The 8823-nt window shown below is 62.5% G+C and overlaps 1 long non-coding RNA gene across 3 annotated transcripts; it reads left to right on the forward strand.

The window, feature by feature from the left end:
• The first annotated feature begins 839 nt into the window (after window positions 1-839).
• On the forward strand, window positions 840-4849 carry LOC138844555 (uncharacterized). 3 transcript variants are annotated; one of them, XR_016218555.1, is made up of 4 exons: window positions 840-1243; window positions 1767-1875; window positions 3823-3923; window positions 4034-4849. It is a non-coding gene; the product is annotated as an uncharacterized LOC138844555 (long non-coding RNA). The 3 variants fall into 3 exon arrangements; XR_016218556.1 differs by having other exon boundaries at window positions 843-1243; window positions 4037-4849; XR_016218557.1 differs by having other exon boundaries at window positions 844-1243; window positions 3823-4849.
• The last annotated feature ends 3974 nt before the right edge of the window (window positions 4850-8823 follow it).

The raw sequence follows: 8823 nt of genomic DNA on the forward strand, positions 1-8823 counted from the left end.
GTGCCTCCCACTCTCGAAACCATCGCTCCCTCTTCCCCTTAGAGAAAGGCTGAATTTGCCTGCCTCCCCGCTCTTGGCTCGCCCTGACCACACCCGCGGACGGAGTTGGCTTCTCCCAGTGGTTGCCTTAAAATCCCAGTGTCATGGAAGAACTGTGCCAAGTCCAGCTGACCCCTTACACAAGTCTTTGTTTTTTAAGATTTATTTTTAAATTTATTTGAAAGGCAGAGTTACAGAGAGAGAGGGAGAGACAGAGAGATCTTCCCTCTGCTGGTCTACGCCCCAAATAGCCACAATGGCCAGGGCTGGGCCAGACCAAAGCCAGGAGCCAGGAGCTTCCTCCGGGTCTCCCACGCGGGTGCAGGGGTCCAAGGACTTGGGCCATTTTCTGCTGCTTTCCCAGACCATTAGAGGGAGCTGGATCAGAAGTGCAGCAGCCGGGAGTGGAACCAGCGCCATATGGGATGCCGGCATCACAGGCAGCAGCTTAACCGCCTACACCACAGCGCCGGGAACCCCCCTTGCAGAAGTCTTAGCTCACGAGTGCGGCACCCACACCCGGTGCCTCTCAGTAAATTCACAACAGTTTTCCTCCAACACAGGAGCACATGGCTATGTCCTCTGCGAAGCATGGGACCCCCAAAATGTGTGTCTTTAATCCAGAGCCTCCACCTGGAACACCTCCAACCTGGCTGTCCCAGCCCAATCCTTTCAGGCGCCTGACCAGGTGTCACTTCCTCCAGGAAGTCTTCCCTAACTACCCCATCCCCAGCTCTAGCCACAGCACCCCCCTCCCCCCCAAGCGCTGGGTTTGTGCAGCTTACCCCCTACCGCTCACTGTGTGCCATTTTGTGGCTGCTCTGTTGGTGAGCCAGGCCCTCCCGTCCCTTTCGGCCATTGCTGAGTCTCCAGCGCCCAGCACACACTGTGCTGCCTGAGAGAGGTGCCCCTAGGAGCCTGAGCAGCACACGGGCACCCTGGGGAGGGGCGCGCGCGGGGGCGGGGGCTCCCCTTCTCCCGGCCTCGCAGCCCCTCTCCCTGCCCGACAGGGCGCCACTGGCTGTCCCACACCCTCTCTGCCGCCTGCCCAGTGACCTAATTATTGTTTTTCCTTCCAGCCCCGCGGAGGGCAAAACAGAAATTCCTGTTGGATGACACAGGCCCGGCGGCCGCCTGCGAGCCGAGCACGGGACCGGCTTCGCCCGCCCGGCCATCGGGGCCGCGGAACCCGTCATCAGGCTAAGTACAGAGCGGGCGGCGGCCGGGCGGGCCGGGCGGGCCGGGGAAATTGCCGGTTCCCGCGGCCCCGCGGGGCTTGTGGGCGCCCCGAGTCTGGGGGCCCGGGGTCTGGGGAGCCCGGGGCGTCACGGCGGCCGGGCGGCCCCGGCTCGCCTGTCATTAGCGCCGCGACGGCCCCTGCTGGGGAACGCGCGCTGGCAGCGCCCGGGCCGCTCGCGGGGTCGCCGTGCGCGGGCGGCGCCAGCTCCGAGGGCGGAGCGCGGCGCTGCGGCGGGTGCGGCCCGCGGCGCGCGGCCAGGGCCCCGGCCGCCGCGCCCCCTGCCCGCGCCGGCTCTGCCCGGCTCTCGGCGGGGATCCTGGGGCAGGACCGACCCCAGGGCTCCTCGGGTCCCATCCGGGAAATGGGTCGACAGCAGCGGCGCGGCAAGTGCGCGGTGCCCGCGTGCCTCGCGCAGAGTAGAGCCCGCTCCTCCGGCTCCTGCGGGAAGAAAGCCCCGGACAAGGGCTGCAACGTCTGCTCTGTGCAGGGACCGAGTGAGGCCTTGAGGCGGCGGGGCGGCAAGGCGGGTCCAAAGCGCACGTTCCGGTGCGGGCGAACAGCCACATCCCTGCAGATGGCGCTTTGCACGGTGACAGGTGTGGAGACTGGCAGAGGGGCCTCGTGGGGGTTACAGACCCAGTGGTCCCCAAGGAAGTGCCCCTTCCTGGGAGAGCGCCCCCCGAGCTGGACCCTGGGGGAAGTGTGGGAGCAGCGGGCAAGGCAGAGGTCTGAGGAGGGGCTTTTCTGATAAAGCCAAAAACTGGCCCAAGACCCCGCCCCCGCCCCGCCCCGCCCTCCTCGCTCCCCAGCCCCTCCCTTCCCGCGGCCCTCGCGCTCCTGCCTCCCCCTGCACCACGGAGGAGGCGTAGGCAGCAGAGCTGGAGTCAGCCGGCTCTGGTTGTCCGCCCTGGCTGTGTGACCTCACACCACCCGCACAACCTCTCCGAGCGGCAGTCCTGAACCACCTAGGCCATGCATCTCACGGGCGTGCGAGAGAGACCCACGGGGCAGCCTGAGAGGCAGCTTCGAGCCCAGGCCGGGCGTCCCTAAGTGCTCCGGTGACTGGTCCGTGAGATGCCCCGGCAGGACCTCGCTTCTCCACCTGCAAATCAGGTCCCTGTCTGACGGGAGGCAAAGGTGGACTTGACCTTCCCTCCGTCCTGGTGAGACCAGCTTGCACTAACCGGAGAGGACAGGACTGAGCCGGGGTCCACCGGAGGAACCCTCTCAACTCAGAGCCCTGGTCAGCGGAGGAGAGAGAAGCCGCCGGGCACACAGTCCTGCCCCATCTGGGAGAGGAAGCCGCCAGCCTGCCCAGGGCAGGGCCAAGCTGTGTCCCATGCTCTCACCCTCCTCCCTGGACAGGGCCACATCTCGTTTCACACCGGAGGGAGGGCTCTGCCAGAGGCCTCACAGCAGCCCCGGGGTGCGAGAATTCCTGCCAGCAGCTCCTTGATTTAGGGTCCGACTCCTTCCACCCACTTTACAGATGGGAACATTGAGGCTCAGAACTCTGGCAGGAATCAGCAAAGGCTTCCCAGGCCAACAAGTCCCAGTGGGAGTGAGGAGTGTATTCTAGGCCTGAGCTAGGGGAGAGGGGAACCATCCAGCACCCCCTCTGATATTTCTAGTCCCTGAAGACAGGGGACAAGTGTTGGGGGGTGGGGGTGTTCGAGGCCATCGGCTCCCTGCCCCATCCAGAAATCCCCAATCGCCACCTCCGCCCGTCCTGAAGGCCAGCCTGGCTGGGGCTGGATGAGCCCTGCCTGGTGCCCCCGTCTGTGCAGATCTCTGGAGAGCTCATAGGGACGGCTGAGCACGGCACCGCCTCGAGGTCCCCACGGCCAGGCTGGGCACGGCGGCGTCCAGGGCTCCAGGCCAGCTCCCCGGGGAGGGCTTTGTCTCAGGACTCGGATGTCAGCGGCTGTGACTGGCGCCAGAAGCCTCTCCTGACCCGTATCCTCTGCCACCCGCTGCCCCAAGGCGCTGCTTTTCATGTGTTCATTCTTCTCTCATTCATCAAATATTTCTGGGGCGCCTACCCTGGTGCCAGACACGGCCCCCCACCTACCCCCCGCCCCGCTGTGGGTGGGAAAGAAGTCACCAGGCCTGCCCTCCAGCACCCGTTCTGGGCTGGGGAACACACAGTAAACAAAACGTACAGGAAATACAAGGTCACCCAGCAAGGGAGAGTTCGGGGCGGGGAATGAGCAGGGGCGGCGGCTAAAGTGGGGCAACTACATCGCCTTGGAGACGTTCAGGGGAGGGGGCTGCAGGTGTCAAGGCCATGCTGGGCCCATGCTGGGCATTGTTGGGGTGGGGGTGGGGGCGGGGGGCAACAGGGAAGGCAGAAGGGCTGGGAGAGGTGAGTGAGTGGGTAGGGGCAGGGCCAGATGAGCGGCCCTACTCATTCTGGAAGCTTCTGTCCAGTCCCCGGGGTAGGCTAGTGCTGGGCTGATTACAGGGCTGGCTGTCCCAAGCCCTCGCTGTGCTGCCCCCTGTCTATGGCTCCTTCCAACCCCTCCACCTGTTCTACAAAGCAGGATGAAAAGATGTGCCAGGAAGCCGGCCTCCAATCAGAAATGCCGGGGTCTGGCGTCTCTGGACTCCAGATCAGGCTCCGCTGTGGACGCTGTGAGCTCTGGTGAGCGGCTTGCGCTCCCCAGCCTCTGATTCTGCGTCCACAGAGCAGGGCTAACGTGCTTGCTGTGTGAATAACCAGGACTGCTAAGGTACACCTGTCCCCCGGCCCAGCAGGTGCACTCCTCGACTTGTGTCCAAGGGAAACGGGGGCACACATCCTGCTGCCATGGACGAGGTGTTGGCAAGGGTTGCTTGCAGCGACAGCCCCCAGTGGAACACGCCCCGGGGGCCGTCAGCAGAAGACAGCCTCCCTAAGTCCTGCTCCAGTGGGATGTTACACACAGCAACGTCGGAAACCAAAGAAGCCACCGACAGTCGCAGCCACAAGGATGTCGCTGACATTTTGTTGGTTGAAAGAAGGCAGACACAAAAGAACAGATACCGTCTGAATCTATTAATAGGAAGTTCAAGAACAGAGACGGTGAGAGCTACGGTGAGAGAGGTCACGATCACAGTGCTGACTTGGGGGGGGCGGTGAGACGGCTGGCGTGTCGCAAGTGCGATCTGCTTGCCGTCACATGGTTTCAAACACAAATAAGAGAGTCACATGTGTTGCGCTCCCTGTACGTTGTGTGTTCTTGATGGAAAGCTAAAAGGAGGGGAAGGGGCTGGTGCTGTGGCTCAGCAGGTTAAAGCCATGGCCCGCAATACCAGCATCCCTTATGGACACCAGTTCAAGTCCCAGCTGATCCACTTCCCATCCAGCTCCCTGCTGATGCGCCTGGGAAAGCAGCAGAAGGTGCCCCGAGTACTTGGGCTCCTGCCACCCATGTGGGAGACCCGGAAGAAGCTCTTGGCTACAGCCTGGCTCAGCCCTGGCTGTTGGAGACATTTGGGAGTGGACTAGTGGATGGAAGATCAGTCTCTGTCTCCTCTTCTCTCTCTCTCTCTAACTCTGCCTTTCAAATAAATAATAAATAAATAAAATCCAAGCGTGCGGGTACAGGGTAAATGGGACCGAGGAAGTGGGCCTGCCTGCCTGGGACAGGCACCCATGAGCATCCCTCCTCCCCAGCGCCACTCTCTGCAGGACCAGGGGGCCATGCCCAGCCGCCCTGCCATGGCTACCAGTCGCTGCCGCCCCCGTGGCATCGGCTGTGGGCAGATGATAGTGTGCAGCGCGGTCTCATTCCTTAGTTCTTGGTTTTTCTGTTGCTTTGCTCCTTGATGAGAAAATGACAGTGTTCATTGGTCATTTAACATAGCAACTCATGGGCGGTCAGGTCTCCTGGCCTGGGGTGGGGGGGTGGCAGGAAGACCCGGAAGTGGGGAGCAGAGGGGGAGGAGTCGCTAGAGAGGAGCGTGAGGGCCTGGGGCTCACTCGCAGTGGAGCCCTGCAGCCTTGTACCCAAAGTGCCCCCTGGATCACCTGCGGGGGACAACTGTGCCCCTCCCATCCTGTCCAAAGTCACTGCCCCAAGCCCAGAGAAGGGAAGGGGCTGCCCCAGGGTCCCTTGGGAAGTCTGCAGCAGAGCCAGGCCTGGCCAGGGCCAGAGGGAGGGTGAGGGGCTGGGGGCCTGGGCTGCCCAGGGGACCAGCCAGGCTCCTCCTTCATGCTTTCTCTGAAAAGATGGGGGTCTGTGCATGGGGGTGGGCTTCTCTAATGTCACCTCAGCCCCTCCTCCCCTGCTGTCTGGGGTCCAGGAGCCGCTGCCCCCACCCTCTTGGCCACGCCTTTTGCTTCCCGTAGAGGTCACGGAGCACTCGTGTTTCCAACCTTCGTGTTCTTGGTCTGACCACCTGGCGCTGTGCCGGGTGTGCACAGGTGGGAGGGCCTGAGAGCGACTCCCAGTGAGAAGCTGAGTCTGCCCCAGCGCTGACCAGCCGCAGAGCCTGCTCCTCCCCCTTCTCACCTGCCTTCAAGGTCGTCTGTTTCTTGTATTCATTCATTCATTCACTCATTCATTCATTATTTTATATTTGAGAGAGAGACATAGAGCTCGCATCTTCTGGGTCACTGGCCAAACGCCCACAACAGCTAGGGCTGGGCAGGGCTGTCTGGAGCTGGGAGCGCAATGGGGGTCAGCAGGGTTGCGTGGGGTGGCAGCGACCTAAGTGCTCCGGCCATCACCTGCCTCCTCCCTCGGACTGGGAACTCCTGTGTCGTGGACACGTTGAGTCTGGGGTCTCAGCCCAAGACTGGTTAGATGCCCCTTCCTATGCTGCAGCTCCCCCAGGGCCTGGGGACGGAGGCCTGGCCGGGTCAGACAGCCGATGTGGTCACATACCCTGGCTTCTTTGTCCCCTCTTGGGACGGGGGTCTGGGGAGGGGTTCTGGCCTCCCTCCCCCCCCCCCCAGTTCCCTGGACCTGTCCTGGGTATTCTGTCTGTAGGAATCACTCAGGATTCGCTTACCCAAGCCTTGGGTAGGAAGGGGTCTGCTCCCCAGCCTCGGGCGGGGACCGACTGAGACCCCAGGGAGGCGCTGACCCCTGCCACGGGCCTGGCTGAGGGGGCCCTTGGGGCCTGTCTGGGAGGCCGTTTTATCTGGCGCTGTCGCCAGCGTTATCTGTGGCTTCTCTGCTGAGAGGCAGCCGCGGCCATTCAGACCACTCCAGGCCCGGGCAGAGCCGTGCTCAGCTGGCGTCCGCGCGGCGGCCCACGCGGGGCGGCCGGGGGTGACCAGCCCAGCCCGGCGACGGCCTGTCTGCCGGGCCGCCCCCGCCAAGCGCGCACCACTGAGGCGACCACCTCCATCGGGCCTGTTTTCAGAATGGGATGGGGACAGGGCGGAAGGGGGCGGTGTCACCCTGTCCTTGCAGGGCCACACTGAAATGTCACCACAAAGCGGGAGACACAGAGGCGGCCTGTGGAGAAACAAGGGCCGAGTGTTGGAGGGGGACGAGGCCTGGGACCGGGCTCGTCAAATGTTTACTTGGAATGATTTGAGTGGGCAGCCTCAGGCCGTGGGGGCAAGCTGGCGCCTGGCACGGGGCCCCTCTGCCCACCACCAGGAGGCATTGTAAGATTTAGACCCATCCCACATGGGGCTCAAATCCAAAAGCTCCCAGAGCTTGGGATGGCCAGTCCCTGCCAGGCTCTGGCCACTGTTGGGCACAGTGGGAGCTGGGAGAGCCGCTCCTCTCATGCCAGAAGCACCTACTTCTCTGGGCTGCTGCAGGGTTGCCATGAACAGTTGAGCAGGTTGTGCACAATTAAAGGGCACATCACCCCTGAAGCAAGCGGGCGTGAAATCCTTGTAACTGGGCGCCGAGCTGATTCCGCTCTGTCTGCTAGGAGAGACCCCGGGGCGCATTCAGATGACAACATGAGCCTTTGGGGAGGAGGCCATAGTCTGGTGGGGGTGGGCTTGCCCCATAGGATACAGGGCTTGCAGCTGGCCTTGAGTTTCAGGCAGCCATCGCATGTGTATCTGCACGGGGTTTAGTGTCACTATATCCAAGCAATACCGCAGCATGGGACCCGCCATGTAGGACCCGTGAGATCTGAGGCTCCTCCCCGCAGCACGCAGTGTCAGGCTCATGGAGAGACTGTGGGGGGCTGAGCAAGCAGGCCCCAGACTTCTCAGGACCCCTCCGGGAGGAGGTCTTCAAGACCCTCTCCTGTGTTCCCAGAACAAGCTGGGACCAGAGAGGGTCGCGTTGTTGCAGGCTCCCTCTAGTGGCCGTGTTGAGAATAGGCTGGGCCGAGGCAGGCTCACCTGTGGCTCGCTCACCTGTGAGGCGCCTCCTGCAGCCATCCAGGTCACACATGACTCTGCAGAGACCAGGGCAGTGAGCGTGAGGCCGATTCTGCACATGCAAATTTTTCTATTATGGAAAACAGCAAGCATATACCAAAGTCGTGAGACCTGGTACAGGCGACTCCCAGGTCCCCATCACCCACTTGGGGATGGGGCCAGTTTTGTTACATATAAGCCGTCCACCCCTCCCAGCAACTGGGTTATTTTGAAGCAAATCCCAGACATCATATTATTTCATCCATAAAAATGTCAGTGCATATCACTACAAGATAAGGTCGGGATGTATTTTGAGGCTGGAGCCACTAGGACTTTGCACAAAGACCTCAAACAGCTATTAAAAGGGAGGGGCCCTGACCCCACGAAGCCGGCTGCTGTGCGCTTGGCCCCTCGGTCTCGGGACAGTCTCTCCTGCAGCTTCCCAGGGTTTTCCTCCCGTGGGATCCGGCCTGGGTCTCCACTTCCCCACCCTCCCGTCTGCCTGCAGTACAAGTTCATGTCCTCAGACCGCGGGCTTGGGACATTGGCATGCACTCATTTGGAAGCTCCTGCTGTCCCCACAGAGCTCAGATGGGGCCCAAGCTCGCTCTCTCCTCTCCCGGATCCCTTTTGGGAAGTGCAGGCGTCCTGGGTCCATATGGGGAAAGCCTGCGCGAAGGCAATGAGTCAGAGACATGGCCACGGGGCACCAGGACTTGAAAACCCTAGGAAGTTCCGGGAGGCTCTCTCCTGCCCACAAGACCGCGGCTTCCAGGAAGCAGCCTGGCTATGCCTTCCTGGGCGAGACTTGGGCTTGGACACCTCCCTGCCCCGGGCCTGAGCAAGAAGCCGGTTCAGAGTCTGCACCCCACAAAGGCCCTGGATGGAAGGAGTCGAGGGGCCACACGGCTGCTGGGAACACACTAGCTTCTGCCCCAGTCGCACCCACCCACCTGCGCCCTGCGATGCAGGCATGGCGCCCCCACATTACAGGAGCAAAGAGACTGGCTGAGGGACCCCCAGTGTGCAGCTGCCACAGCCAGCATCTGAGCCCAAGCCGAGCCCACAGCCTGGGTGCCCAGGCGTCTCCCTAGTTCTCACCGCCCTCGGCAGACTCGATTCTGCTGCCGCCTTCACTTTCCCACCGCGGTCCCATGGGCTGGGCGCTGGGCACCCCGACTTCACTCTCTCACTTAATGCACACAGCAGCTGAGGGAGGGGC

This window comes from Oryctolagus cuniculus, chromosome 12, assembly GCF_051225735.1.
Source record: "Oryctolagus cuniculus isolate XC-2025 breed Fujian yellow rabbit chromosome 12, ASM5122573v1, whole genome shotgun sequence".
Lineage (NCBI taxonomy): Eukaryota > Metazoa > Chordata > Mammalia > Lagomorpha > Leporidae > Oryctolagus > Oryctolagus cuniculus.